This window comes from Heterocephalus glaber, unplaced genomic scaffold, assembly GCF_053883595.1.
Source record: "Heterocephalus glaber isolate CG9 unplaced genomic scaffold, H.glaber_assembly_v1.0 deba00001472, whole genome shotgun sequence".
Classification (NCBI taxonomy): domain Eukaryota; kingdom Metazoa; phylum Chordata; class Mammalia; order Rodentia; family Bathyergidae; genus Heterocephalus; species Heterocephalus glaber.
Window position 1 is genome coordinate 93,498,299 of NW_028258315.1, and position 15,862 is coordinate 93,514,160.

The 15,862-nt window shown below is 40.7% G+C and overlaps 1 long non-coding RNA gene across 9 annotated transcripts in view; it reads left to right on the forward strand.

Annotated features, from left to right (window-relative positions):
* Positions 1-15,862, forward strand: part of LOC147826491 (uncharacterized) — a 222,929-nt gene that overhangs the window by 180,413 nt on the left and 26,654 nt on the right. For 8 of the 9 annotated variants that reach the window (XR_015439616.1, XR_015439612.1, XR_015439610.1 and 5 more), the window contains one exon: positions 5,793-5,891. The exons of the other annotated variant lie outside the window; for it this stretch is intronic. This is a non-coding gene — a long non-coding RNA (uncharacterized LOC147826491). The remainder of the gene's footprint in view (positions 1-5,792; positions 5,892-15,862) is intronic. 9 annotated transcript variants of the gene reach the window in all.

The window sequence follows — 15,862 nt, forward strand, 5'->3', positions numbered from 1 at the left end:
GGCTTTTGCTTTCTGAAAACAAGTGTTTCTTCTTTTCCAGAGTGCAAATTTACGCTTCTGAAAGGTTATAAAATATTTCCTAGGGAGTTTATATCTATTCTCATCCTCTGAACAGTTTGAGAAACTCTTTGAACAGAAAAAACAACAATTAAAAGTTAAAATTATTTTCCACTGGAAACTAGTATTGAACTTGGGGCCTTCACACTGAACTACAGTCCCAGCCCCTCTTTATTTTATATTTTTAAATTTTGAGACAGGGTTTCTCTCAGTCACTAAATTGTCTAGGCTAGATTCAAACTTGAGATTCTCCTGCTTCAGCTTCCCAGAGTGCCAGAATTTCAGGTATGAGCCACCATGCCTAGGATATTCTGTTTTTTTCTTTCTTTTATACAAACACCCCCTCTCACTTATAAATGGGCATGTTGTATACTTTAAGCCTGCAATATTTTATGCTTCACTTTAGAAATGTAGCATCTTTTTTTGTGCTTGACTTCCTACTTCATACCTCCCATCTACACCACAAGCTTTTCCCACCAGGGACCCGTGTTTACAACCTGCTATACACTCTCTCATATTATTCTCGAAGGTTATGTAGTCCTAGACAAACAGTTTCTAGGCCATTAATGAAAAGTTACCGAAGGGGACCACTTACTTGAGTGCTAGGCAGACATTCTTGTAAATACAGTAATGCCTCGGTTCATGAACACTTCTGTTTGCAAACAATTTGGTTTACAAACAAAAAGCGTTCTGTGAAATTTTGCTTCCATTTGCAAATTTCGCATCGGGTAACAAACACGACCATGGCGTCTTCCCCACACAAACACAAATGACGCCATCTTCCCCAAAATCGTAAAAGAAGTTAAGTTCATAAACTGAGGTACCATTGTACATTTTTGTGTAAAGATTCTTTTGTTAGAGGAGATAATGAGGTACAGAATTGCTAGGGCAAAGGGTATGGTACTGTTAGTTTTAAGAAACGTTGCTAGAGTATTTCTAAAAAGGCTAAAATTCTTATTTTCATCACGGAAGCAGAACTGTTTCCATTTTCCTGTCACCTACACAGTGGCAGATACTCTTACTAGAGTTTCTTGGGTTTTCTAAGCTGATAATCCTATAATTTAGAAACCTCGTATTATTTCTTCTTTCTAATACTTATAACTATTATTTTCTTGCTGTATTATATTCTCTCAAACCCTCAAATTACTGTGAAATACAAACAATAAGAAACTTCTCAGTATAGCTACAGATTTCAATTAAAATGTAATTAGTATTTCATAATTTAGGATAATCCTTTGGTCATTGCTAATTAATCTTTTATATATATTTCTTTTTTATATTTAAGTCACAGTCTTATATTCTATTTTTATGTAGCTTTTATGTAACGGCTGTTTTATTTTATCAAATCGTTTCAGCAAATATTGACATGACAGTATGGATTCCCTCTCTCATTTAGTGATTTCATGACTTACAGATTTCCTTGCATTCCTAGAATAAACCTTAGTTGATCACATGGTATTACTGTTCTGTGATTTGTTGATGAATTCCATTGTTAATACGTTATTTAAAATTTTTAGCTTACTCATAAATTATACTGGTCTAGAGTATCCTGCTATGTTTTTTATTTAAAAGTGTGTTCAGTTACTTTATTACATTAGTTGAGGAAAAATACTCTTCTACTCTCTTAATTATAATAATTTAGAGTATATCACAAAGGAACACACTTTTCTTTACCTACCTCAATGTAGTTATAAACCATGTAGTCCAGGTTAAGTATTTATTTATTTATTTATTTATTTATTTATTTATTTATACCAGAGATTGAACTCAGGACCTTATGTCTTACGAGGCAGGTGGCAGAACCACTGAGCTAAATCCCTGGCCCTTTCCAGGTTAAGTTTTTAAAAATTTCTTTTAAATCATAAATTTGTTCTCTTTTACAATCGTTAATTTAAATTTTCTACTCTATCTTGGGGTAATTTGATAACATTTTGTTACATTTTATAGCTTCAAAGGAAGGCATTTAATACTCTATGCATTTGCTCTGTCCAATGGATTTTGACTATGAAGTGTTATTTCCACTGCCTTCTGAATAGTTTTTAATTATATTTTTGATTTTTTTGACCCAAAGTTTATATACTTTGGTACGTACTTCTTAATTTCCAAATAATGATTGTTACTTCAGTCTCTCCTTTACAATATTTATTAGTATTATTGGGCTTTGGCCGTAGAAGGTGGCTTACATAAACTCTACTTTAAAAATATATGTTAAAATAATTTGTTAAAGGCTTTAAAAATCAAATGAAGAGTCAAATTTTGTGAATGCAAATATTCATTCAACAAATAATCATAGAACCCAGCTCCCTGACAGCCCGTTTTCTATATGCTGGTGACTCAGCAGTGAGCAGCATAGACAAATATTGCTTTGTGGACTTTTATATTTTAGTGAAATAATAATTTTCCTCTGAGAAATACATTTTTAATTAAATTTATTGATTGTTTCATTCAATTCCTCTATGTCCACACTTATTTTGTCTCCTACATCTATTCAACTCTAAAAGATTTGCCACTTTTATTCTTGTTTATCAAGTTCTGTTTCATTTGTAACAATTTTCTGTCACATTTTGCATGCTTTGAATTTTTTGATTATAGGCTTATAACTACAGTTTATAAGCTTCTTAATAAATTGTAGCTTTGATAACTGATATCCACCATGTTAGATTCAGTGTCTTTACCAATATTAATGTTTTTGTTGCTGCTTTGGTTTGCATTGACCTAATGTAAAGTGGTTTTCAACTTTGATTGTTTTATTTTAGTTAGGTGAATGTAGTTGGGCTTTGTTTTATACCCATCTGACAGTCTCTTTTTTCTGTGGGTAAGAACAGAAGTCTCTCATAGTAGTTATTTTGACTATGTACTTGATTTAGTTCTTTTCACGGATTGACTTATTCATTTATTCAACAAACAGATGTAAAGTACCTGCTGTTGTGCTAAATGAATAAAACAGATGAATTCCCAAACTCGTAATATATATGGTGTATTTGGGATGATGGTAATATTGAATGTATCAATGACATAGTGAGAATATTAGGTGCTAAAATTTATGCAGAAGAATAAGATAGGGTAAGGCTATCGGTCACGTGATGAGGTAATGTGTGGTTTGTGTCCCCAGAGTTCCTGTGCTAGAAGTTTGATCCCTGTGGCAGGTGCAGGGAGGTGGAACTTTTAAGAGATGTTTAGGTTCCGAGAACTCTGCCCCCATGAACAGATTACTGCTGTGTTGGCAGGAGTGGATTCCTTATATGAAAAGCCCTGTCTGTCTGACTGGCCCTCTCGTTCCCATTCTGCCCTGCGATGCCATTTGCCACAGTGTGACACAGCAGGAAGGCCCTTTGTAGATGCTGGCACCTTGACATCAGCCTTTCCAGCCTCCAAAGCTGTGAGGAGAGAATTTTCTGTTCTCTATGAATTGTCCAGCCTGTGGTATTTTGTTACAGCAGCACAAAACAGACAAGACACGAAGTCAGGAATTGAAATAGGGCGGACACTGAGAAAACGATGAATTAGAAAGGAATCAGAGAGATCAAGGAGCAGGGCCAAGGAGGTAGTTTTGTGAGCAGAAAGAACGGTCACTGCCTATAATCTCAGCATACCTGGCAGAGCCAAGGCTATCGTGAGGCTTATGTGTTCAGTTTGGAAGAGAAGCAGGCAAAAGAAAGCCAATGAGGTTAGAGAGAGAAACTTGAGACTCTAAGTGAATTTAGAAGTCACTGTGATGTTTTTAAAAATTTTTATTTAATTACATTTATTGAAGTACAGATATACGCAATGAAATGTAGCCTGCTAAATTTTGACACATTTATCTGTCATGGAAATTTTTCATTACCCAGAAAATTTCTTTGTACTTTTGTTAGTCAGTAGACAGCCTCGTCTCTGGCTCTGGTTCGAGGCAGCCACTGATCTTGTCTGTCGCTAGAGATTAGACATGTCTTTTCTGGACTTTCCTATAAGTGGATCATGCAGCATGCTCTGGTGTCTGGCTTCTTTTACCCAGCATAATGTCATTGAGATTAAGTGGTGATGTTTTGTCCATCAGCAACTTGTTCCTTTTTCTTACTGCATAATATTTCACCCTATGACTATTCGTCCATTTCATCCTTCACCTGGTAATGGATACTTGGGTTGCTTCCCATGTTTGACTATTATGGACACAGCTGTCTTGAACATTCATACACATCTTGGGATATCTATTTTCGTTTTTGTTTTTGTTTTTGGATGGACACTGAGGAGAGGAATGGTCGGGCCACATAGTGAGGGGATGTTTACGGGGATACCAAACTCTTTCCCAGAGTGGTTGAAACATTTTACATCCCCATCAGCAGTTTTGGAGAGTCCCCTCTGACTCCGTCCTCCACACTTGCTGTTGTCACACTCTTACATGTTAGTCATTGGACACCCTGTAAATATGTATAATTTTATGCCTTCATATATCCATTACAATAAGTGTAAATTTGGAATTATAAAAAACTGTCGTCATCCTAGTAGATATGGAGTGGTATCCCGAGGCAGGCGGCAGAACCACTGAGCTAAATCCCCGGCCCTAGAGTGGTATCTCCTTTTGTCTTTAACTCGCGTGACCCGATGGCTCATGGTGTTGAACATCTCTTTGTGTGTTTGTTATTGGCATTTCTTCTTTGTGGAGATTCTGTTCAGATATTTGCCTATTATTTTTATTTCTTTGGCTGGCTTCCTATGATTGAAGTCAAGAATCCTTCTTTTCCGGAGTTCTAGAGATCTGTATGTTCTGGATATAAATCCTTTGCCATGTGTATAAATTGTTCTTCTATGTATACCTGTGCATACACTCACATGTGTATATTAATGTATGGTCAATGATAGCCAATGTCAAAAGAATAGTAGGTAAAATGTTATCAGTTTTTGAGAAATGATAATGTATGTTGGAAGTTAATCTTTCTTTTTAAAAAAATATTCATGGGTTAGAGCAATTGCTTGTATGAGACACTCCTACAACAGTTTAAATTCTCGACAGAAAGTTGCTATATAGTACCCACTGATGTCTAAATATTGTGTAGCTCACTGTGCAGAAGTTGTTATTGCAAATTCTTTAATTTCAAATTATATCATTAACTCTCCACTGGGTCCGAACTGAATGGCTTCATTTTACTTGGCACTTTGCTTGTATTCCCTTTGGCTTGCTGAAAACACATAGCACGGGAATACATTACACCTGTGGATGACATCACCATTCAGACATTAACAGTCCCTCTCTCAGCTTGGTAGATCTGGAATTACCCAGATTATTTACCTAGCACGACTGGAAACCTCACAAGGATAAAGTCATATGTCAGAGGCATCAAAAGATGCATTTAGCCTTTTAGCTTCTTAGGCCAGTGGGAAGATATAGTTTCCATCCTAATATCTGCTTTACCTGGGGGGAGAGCAGCCATGTGTTTCTTTGTGCTCCACTCCACCTGCCAGCTGTGCCTTCTCTTGTGTTCGTTCTCCTCTGCACTGCCCCATCCTATGCTTGCTTTAGTGTACAAATCCCAGAAACCAACTTCTCCATTTTCTCTGAATTAGGAAATATTATCCCAGCCAGAGCATTGTTGAAAAATTAAATTTAACAAATAAAAGCATAGTGACGTTTTAAATATAAATCAGACACATCCCCAGGATTTGCTTTTAACTGCACACCTTCTAAGAAATTATATTTTTACTCCCAGCAAATTACCTAGCAGGAAGAAAATGACAAGAGTAATCTATTTTTTTCACAGCTGGTCGGTTGGCCAGAGTTTCTCATCAAGGCGTGCATGCTGTTTGCTCCGCAGATGGACAGCCTGGATGAGCCAAATCCATGGAGCCTGGGACACAAGGTAGAAATTATACTGCCGGCACTTCTAATCCTGCAGAGCTCTGCACACTCAAAATTGCAAGTGGCCCATTTCCAAATGAGCACTTATCGGGAGACTCTCCTGTATCATGTCAGAATGAGTCCCATGAAAACTTCAGCTGGAATTAAACCAAAAACTTGTAATAATTACGGGAAACTTATTAAAAAATAGAAGCCCTAGACCGTGACAGGGAGAACATTCAGGTGACATTAACAGCAGTTGAGATCTCTGAGTTTTTCAGTCAGAGCTTGTTGACAGCCCGGCAGAGAATGCCCGAGTGAGAAGGTGTGAAGCCAGAATGCTCAGATTCCCAGGTATAAACTGGCTTTTGTTTCAGTACAACAGTGTAGTGTGGGAGCCGCCTGAACTGCTCACGGTCAGACAAGAGCATCTGCCAGTCCAAGGCCACTGCTTCCTTAGGGTGCTGTCGGGGGCCAGGGCGGGTGCACTGACTGCCTTTTCCCCCTGTGAATCCTCCTCTCTCTCCCCTCTGCCATCTTACCTTCAAAATTCAGTGTTTTCTGCACCAAGTCCTGGGAGGTAAGAACAAGAGTTTTGAAGAAATAATTTTGAAATCTGTCTTCAAAAGTATTTTGTTAGTACATTTAGGGTTTTGTCTCAAAAGTAGAACGTATATGGTGGGTGTGGTGGCACACGCCTGTAATCCCAGCAGTCTGGGAAACTGAGGCAGGGGACCAAATGTTCAAACCCAGCCTGGGCAACTGAGGGAGACTCCATCTCAAAAAAATAAATAACAAACGGGCAGGGGGTGTAGCTTAGTGCGAAGGCCCTGTTTGGGGAGCGGGTAGAAAAAGAAAAGTATTAAAGTCATCTTTAATCTGTTTTTCTAGGCTTCAGTCACAGAAACGACCCTCGCTTTCTGTTTATTCTCAGATGGGAAAATTGTAAAAGGAGATCTATAGACTCTTCCAGCTTGTTTCTCAGTTGTCTAAGATTGAGTACGTTTGACTCCTGATCACGTTTGATTTTTGATTTCTGTATTCCTGGTGTTAATACTTAGCCAACCTTAGTTTTGTTTTGTTTTGATTTTTACAACTCAAGATGACTTGCAAAGGCATTCTGCAGTCTTGAGAGAAGAACAGTAGGGGGAAAATACCTCAAAATTTGGGCTCTTTGGAGGTAGGTCCTTCTCAACGGCAAGTCTAATGAATGTGATTGTATCCCATTTTTGTAGAAATTTCAAGTAAGGGGCCAAATCTTAGCTGGAGCACCAGGCTGAGCTGTGAACACTAAATGCCAGGATGGACAGGGACAGATCTGAATAGGCGCAGAGGGTCACAAGGAACGTGAGGCCTCATCACCCTACCTCACATGCAAGGGTGGAAGGAGAGAACTTTGGGGAGACCTGACAGGGAATAAGGAGGTAGCTTACCCTGTGTGACTGCCAAGGTGGAGGCTCAACTCAGAGGAGGACAGAAGGGTGCCCGGGTAGGCTGTTTTTCAGAATGAGGAAAGATGAGCTACCAAAGGATAACATGTTCTATTTTTGTGGTGTGTCCAAGGAAGGGCTGGCTAGTCCTACTTTGGAGTTATTGTGCAGAAGACTTACTCATGGCCGAAAGCAATTGAAGAATAACTCTAGGTACCTTCCAATTTGGGTGATCTGTGGTTTTATGAGAGTAGATTTATTTTTTGAGAGGATGAGTCCTATTTTGTAATTAGCATCCAAATGAATACCAGTACTCTATAGGAAAAATCACTTTTCCTAAATATCTTACAAAGATAATTCTACCGTTAGGCTCTTCTTTACATCTTTCTTGTAGGTGTTAGGGCATAAACTTTGATCTAGTAGAATTTAAATTTCCCATGGACTCTGAAGTACCTAAAATTTAATGAATTTGTTTTTGAAATGAGAAAATGGATGATGATGATGATGATGATGATGATGATGATGATGGTGATGATGATGATGATGGATGATAACAATCACCACCACTTTATATACTTATTTAAAAAGATAGCTTATTTCAAAGGATTTAATGCATTTTTATAGTGGATCCAGAATTGTCTAAGCTGCATTTGTATTTTAAGTATTCTACATTTCTAGATTTTTCATTGTTTAAAATATTCACTTAATATGAGATGCTCTAAACTCTACAATAGAATCGGACTCTTTGCCTCGTTAGGTGATAAGTAATTCTTTGATTATTCAGTGAGAGCCCAAAGGAAATGGTACTTTGGGCCACTGTAATGGGTCCTCACTCAGTTGCAAGTGTGAGGCACAGTGGAAAGTACAGAGTGACAGCGTGGAATACGAGGAACCCCATTTTCATTCAGTCCAGCACCTGCAGTGTGCTTCCGGGCACAGTGAGCCACGTATCATGCTCTGGCGGGATTGCCCGCTCAGGAGGAGATTAAACCTGAGAGAATTTGAGGGCTGATAATCGAGGACAATTTAATCCTGCCTCTCAGGATAGGTGGGGCAAAGAAGGCCCAGGAAGCAATGAAAGTGACAGGAGCCTGGACAAGGGACTTTGAGAACAGCAAGATATACCATTACTTCTTACTAGACACCATTTAGCTTATACTTAATAAATCCTCTTTCCTTGGAGGCTGTCTTCCCTGTCAGCCACTGTGACATCTTATTTGGTTTTTGCTAGCATCATGCAAAGGCCTTAGGGTATAATCACTTTTCATAGTTCCTTGGGAAAGAAAATAAAACAGTGGTGCTTCATATTCAGTTCCGACTGTTTTTTGCATAATTATCCCAGAGTCTAATTGGCCCTTGACCTGGTTTCCTTCCCCAGGCTTTCAGTCAGGACCATAGAGAGAAAGTCTTCTCCTGCTCTGCTCAGGGTGCTGGGCCTTGCCTGGTAGCCTGGCTCTACTTGTGGGGATGCTCTGAGGGTGAGGAGGGTGCCTTGATGCTCGAGTGCTGTCAGAATCTGTTTTGTTCCCCAGAGCACATTTTGAGGGAGCCTTACTTCCCCAGGAAACATAAATGTTGGAGAAGAAGTTTGAGAACTCAAGGAAAGATTCGGAGGAACGCTTAGCCCTAGGTGAAACTGCAAAGATCGCCGAATGGTCAGCATCCCCCGTGCAGCACCCCCCCCCCCCGTCAGTTGTATTCTCCTTTGGCTGGCTATTCTCAACTTCCTGTCCTTTCCTAGAGACCCCTGTCGCTAATGAAAGCCCAGCGCTTGCACAGCATTCCTTTCCCGACGAAGGTCCCACCTGGGTGCCCTCACTTCCTCCTGCTCCCTCCCTAACATTTAACTGAGGTTTGTTCCTGTTCTGAGAGCCCATTTGGTGGCCACAAATAGCATTGGGTCTGCTTCCTGGATAACGCACTGGGGCACACAAATTTTGTGCTTAAAACTCTGTCTGTCTTTCTATCATCTTTCTGTCTGTCTCTCATCTAGGATTCTGAAGGTCACAAGACCCAAATCAAGGTGTTGATGTTCCCGTCCCTTCTCAGGGACAATCTTTTTCTTTCTCTCTTCTCAATGCATTCTTTGGCTTGTGCCCCTTTCTGAGGTTACTCTACCCCTTGCCTCTGTCCTCACGCTTCCTGTTACTCCCTCCCATTTCCACCCTCTTCTTATGAAGACTTTAATGAGGTAAGGTGGCTCTTACATCAAGTCGACTTGGATACTCCTTGGTGAGATCTTTCTCACACCATCCTTAACTTATCCATCCCTGCAGAGTCTTTTTGCTATAGAAGGTAACATATTCACAGGTTCTAAGAATTGACCTATAGACATCTTTAGGGGGTCTTTTTTAAAGATTTCAACAATTCATTTTCAGAATAGATATTTCTTAACTCAGTGTTTCTCAAACCTGAGCAATATATATAGAGAGAGACCCCTCTTAAAAGGAACAACATTTTATAGATTCCCTCTCATGTTGACTTATATTTATTAAATTGTTACGTAAATACATGTTAACATTAAGGTGTTTATAAACATAAATGTATGTTTATAGCTCTTACACAATGATAAAACTAAAACAAATTTACAAATTAAATACAAACAAGTCATTTAGGGAATAAAATCCAAATTATGCACATAACTTCCATGTGACAGTGATGTAGTCTCCCTGGAGGCAGAACTGCTGAGGCCTGGCGAGCACCACGCCTACCACTGAGGCTCCGCCTTCTGAACCTGACACACCTGTGCTGTGTGCGAGTGAGGACTCCATCCCTCCTTCTTTTCTCTTCCAAATCATGGCAAAACTGCCCTTCATAAAGGATGCTCTGGCATCATTTGGCTTCTACTTGTCCTGAATACTTTCTGATTTCATTCCTGTTCTTTTTGCATTTGGCCAGCACAATGCACATATTGTTATGTGGTCCCAATACAGATCCTGGCTCTGAATGCCTATGGCAGTATTTGATGTAGAAAATGACCATCCAAGTGATCTAGGGTAGGCTTTTCTTTTTTTAAAAAAGATATTATGTTTGGAATGGAAAAAATAATTATAAGTTTTTACAGGAAATTCATTTGAGAAACATTGCTGTAATGCTGACTTGAAAGGTAGAAATAACAGGCAAGATAGGAAGATGTTTATCATTGAGAATATTCTGTGAGGTTCACCATGTATCGCTTAGGTTTTGATCTTATAATGTTTACATGAGGCATCAAAACACCCTAACAGGATAGCTTGGGCTTTGCTCTTTCAGGAGTCTGTGCCTATGAAGTTGAGAGGAAAAAATATTGAAAAGAAGAGGAAGAGAGAATGAGAGTGACAGGGCAGGAAAGGGCGAGAGGCTGTGACCATGAGAAGCCTGGTTTAAACTGTGCTGGAGCCTGGCTGTTGAGTGACACGATCCCTCTGGTGGGTGACACTTAAACACACGTGCAGGCTGGAGAAGGCGTGGGCTGCTGTCCTCCCTGGAAGGCCTTCCGGAGCAGACTCTCTCCAAGCTGCGATTGATTTCCTGTCCTCCTGTCAGTGAACAGTAGGACAATGCCCTTGCAGAAGCTTCGCGGGACCCCGGCCTTCCAGTTTGCTGGGCCCCGTGCTGCTCGGAAAATACCTTGTACCTGTCGCATCGCTCCTGGGGAAGTTCTGGTTCTGGTCCCACCCAAATTCATTAATTTTCTCCCTTGTTTCTGAAAAACAGACAAGTTCAACATTTCTCCATTTCCACTAATAGATCTTTCTCTTCCCACTAGAAATAGTTTTATATTCACTTTGTGAAACAAAGCAGTGACTTCTGTAATGGAAGAAAGAAATACGGAGAAACCATCAGCCAAGAATGTAGGTTTTCTCCATGAATCTGGTGGCCTCTGTAAACTTTAAGTTACCTGTGTAAAATTTATCAAAATTCTGTAATCTTAGCAAATTCTGTCTGCTGTATTGGATTGCCTGAATTTACCCTTTATTGGTGAATTGACTAATTCTTCTCTTCTTTATGTCTTTAACTGCAAGCCTCTTAAAAGAATACAGTAAAAACAACTTTGAGGGTTTTTTTGTCCTGATCATTATGATATAATTACAACTGAAAGTGCTTGCTTGTATATAATGGACACATAACTAATATTTGGTGAATGAGTGGATAGACAAGTAAATAATCCCCTGAAGCAGTTTTTTTCCACTTAAATTTAATGGGTTTCTTTGATGCTGTCATATGATTTTTATTATAAGCAGAGTTTGACAAAAGAGGATTGGAACCAGCTAGAATAGTATGAGGGTGTGGTGAGGGAAGAATGGGTCCAATTCTTTGGTGTGTGTTTGGAAAGACTTTTTAAAATAAATAATAAATAGCAGTCTAACAACATTGCCCATCTTGCCCCAAAGTGATTATTTTTACATTACCCTTTCATATTTGCTTTAAGTTTGTGATGTTTTTAGTGCATGTTAGTTGTATAGATTAATAGGTTTTACTTTGGAAGATTTGTATATGCATATGACATATGAAGTATGATTGAAAATATGGCAAATGTTCAGATTTTTAAAATTTATTACAATAAATGTTTTGCTACAAAAAATGAACATGTATTATAGTGAAAGACACATTGCCATTAATCCCTCAAAAATAGTGCCCCTCGCTCTGAACACACTTGTTTCATCATTCTTGCCACTTTCTGGAGCAGTTCTGGAAAGTCCTTTTCCTGAGTATCTCAAGTTGCACAGTTGTGACTGCCTCGATGTCCTGAATGGATTGAAAACATTTGCTATTCCTTGTCACTTTGAGTTTGTGGAAGAGCCAGAAGCTGCATGGTGCCAGATCCAGGGTAGAAGGTGGAGGAGGACACAGTGTCATGTTTCACACCTGTCTCTGCACTGGACAGAAAACATTCAGAAACATTCACCACAGCTGTGTTCACACCTGGTAAAGACACTCATGAAAGAGAACTTCCAGAGCCGCTTCAGAAAGCAGCAAGCTTGATGGGATGTGCTCCAAGTGAGGCCAAGCATTTCCATGGGATTAATGGCAATATGTCTTTTACCATGATACATTTTTAAAATTTCAACATTCACTGTATTTTTGTTTTTATTTTTCATCAGTACGTTTGCTGTACATCTCAGTTCTTTTCTTCGCCGTATGTTTCAGTCACCCTTTGTACTTAGATCATTTTCAGTTACCACCTGCCTTGTCCTTCCTTCCCATCTCTGCTTTGTTCCCTTCTTCTCTAATATTCTTTCTCCTACACTTATGTCATTCCCCACTCTTTTTTTTCTAAATCTTGCATTTGAGGGAAAGCATGCTATATTTGTCTTTCTGAGTCTGGCTAATTTAATACGATGCTCTCAAAGTCTATCTATTTTCCTACAAATGATATGATTTCATTCATTATTCATGGCCAAATAATATTCCATTGTAAGCATTTGATTTTTGAAAAAAAAAAAAAGGACAAATAAAACTGAAGTTCCTCTCCACTCCATGCCCAGAATGAGCCACAGTTGTGGAATTTGATTTAAATCCTTCATTTTAACCGCGCCCCTCCATGCTAGGGATTAAACACAGGGCCTTTGCACTGAGCTACATCCTCAGTCTCTCTTCATTTTTTATTTTGAGATAGGGTCCCACTAAGTTGGCAGGCTGTGGTCAAGGTTGAGAGCTTCTTGCCTCAGCCTCCTAGGGTGCTAGGATGACAGACATGCACCACTGTTCCCGGCTCCAGTTTATGCTTTTAAGTTTTATAAACTTAGATACAATATTTTCTCTCCTTTTTCTGATTTTGCTTCTGAACTAGGTTTCTATCCTCCTCCTCCTCCTCCTCCTCCTCCTCCTCCTCCTCCTCCTGCTCCTCCTCCTCCTGCTCCTCCTCCTCCTCCTCCTCCTCCTCCTCCTCCTCCTCCTCCTCCTCCTCCTCCTCCTCCTCCTCCTCTTGGGTGTATTTTAAAGGTGGTTTCCTTTCAGTCAAGAGGTCACACTTTTCGGGATTAGTATTTTCCACAGAACGGAGTGGGGAGAGGAGGAGGTGAGTGAATTCCCTAAACTCCTTAGCATTTCGCCTTACTCGGCGCTCAGGGCCACGTCCCAGGACCCATTCCTTGCCTTGCCTGGGGAACTCCTCAGAAGAGCCGCCTGCTCTCGTGCTCTGGAGCTCTTCTCGCGCATTCTCGCTTTGGTCCTCCGGATCAGGGCTTCTTCTCCACCACACACCGCGCCCCACATCCAGCGTCAGTTCCCGGTTCTTTTCTGACTGGCCTCCTTATGTGTCCGCCCATCTGGGAGTCCTCCTCGGCTCCTTCCCCTGGTACTCCGTCCACATCTACCCACAAACCACATCAGCTCCACCTTCAATACCCACCCAGGAGCTGACCAAGGAATGGTCTTTGTCGCTGGGATGATTGCAGTAGATTCCTAATGGTTCTTTCTCTCGTGTCCCCGTCATGATCTGAATATTTATGTACCGCTGAAATTCACGTGCTGAAGTCCTCGTGTCGCCGGTGACTTTAGTGGGAGATGGGGTCTTTAGGAGGTGACTGGGTGGTGAAGGTAGAGCCCCAGGAATGGAATCAGTGCCTTCATGCAAGTGGCCCCGTGGAAATCCCTGTCCTCTTCTGCCGCGTGAAGTCCAGAGTGAGGAGACCGCCAGCTAGGGAGTGGGTCCTCACTGCCACCAGCTCTGCCAGCACCTTAATCCTGGACTCCGGGCCTCCAGACGTGAGAAGTGAGCTTCTGTCGCTGGCTCTGTCACCGCAGCCTGAGAGCAGGAAGGCGGGCTTCTCCCCACCAGCACGTGCCCACGGGGCTCAGAGCGAGCCAGGCTGGGACCGCATCCGGCTGCACAGCGCCCGCCTCCTCACTCCGCGGTTGCCCGTCGCTCGTACTTGCTGTTTTCCAGCCACTCTGTCCCTTCAGTGTGTCTTGCACATGACAGGTCCTCTCCTGTCCACCGAGCCTCTGCCAAACGCACAGCCCCGGCCCCAGCCTCGGCGAGAGTCCACCCCTCGTTTTGCTGCCCTGCTCTGCATTGCTCCCACACGCGTCACCATGGAACACACTTTACATTTACACGCTCGTTTGTTTATTTTCTCAGTTCCATTAAGCAGGAAACTCACTTTCCTGCTGTATTTCGCCAATGCCTAGAATTATGGAAGTCAAGGAGGAAATATTTGTGGTGAGGGATAAATGAGCGAATGACTTCAGTACTCTTGATACTGTATACCTAATTCACATCTTATGAAAGGGTATCCTGTAAAAAATAACTTGCCTTTAAAAATGGAATAATTTGTCAGCACTTTCTCATTTCAAAACCATTCTTCTGTAACGTCTTTCATAATGGCGCTGTGCTATTCTACTTTAGAGGTGCATGAAAATTTACTTACTAAATTGTCTTTTAGTGCGCATTTTGATGATGTGCAAAATTTTATAATAAAATAAAACAAACTCAAGTAATACATGTAGCTTCCTTGTATGCTTTCTCTTTCATTCTGTGGGCTACTCTGGCAAAGAGTAGGAAAGCTGGAAGGTCTGGGACCTGTTGCTGGCCCCTACAAGCTGTGGTACCCTTGGGGCCTCCAGGTCCCTCACTAAATCTCACAAGGCCACCCGCATATTGGTTGTTGCTGTCCACATTCCTCATGGTGCACTTGGGTCAGAAACAAGAAGCCAGCCTCTGATTTTCTTTCTTTTTCCACATCGTCATCATCATCTGATTTTGTTGATTATTGCATCATCTCAGTATTTCTCCTAATAAGGCATGCATCACAGCCTAAGTCTGTGAATTTTTTCTACCCTTGGGAAATTTCAGCTGATCATTCAGAAATATAACTCATTTTGTTTTGCTGATGTCATACAAACTCCAGCCTGTGACTCAATCCTCAGCACCTATCAAATCAGTTGTACCAAATCAAAGGTAATTGACATTAAAGTATCTGCTTTTAGTTCCTCCCCAGTGATCAGTAAGTGATATTTAAGAATAGCTAAGAGTGCTCACGTCCTAGTGTACCTCAGTGGCTAGCATACAGACTTGCTGCTGTGTCCTAAGGGGAAATGTTTTCCATCCTAGGAGGAAATATTCTTTGCTCCCATGAACCTGAATGTAAATCACAGATTTGTCAGATGCAGGGAGTATTCTTTTCATCTTGAAGATGAATGTACTTTTTGTTCTTAAACTAAAAGTTAAAGAAGATCCCACGTATTTTTGTTTATTCATTCAGGTCAACTAGCCAAAGATGTCCTTAAAGTCTCAGAAGAAACTGTTGGAACAAAGCTGCCGTACAGACTCCTAGCAATGCCCAATTCTACTTATCTATAAAATGTACTCTGAGTCTTATATATAACAGACATGATGGTAATAGTCCCTATCTTTAATGTTCTTAGCTTCTGAAATCTTCTGCCCAGTCTGTCATTTGACTCTCACAGCCTGAGCATTTATGTTATTAGAGAGGAAGCTCACTTATAGAAGGGTCCATGCTTTTCGGCCTGTGTGTGGTGAAGCAGATTCAGACGCCACCTCCTGATCACACTTCCTCTTTATATATAATTTTAATCAGTGTGTGTTTGCAATACATAGTGAGTAGGATCATCCTGG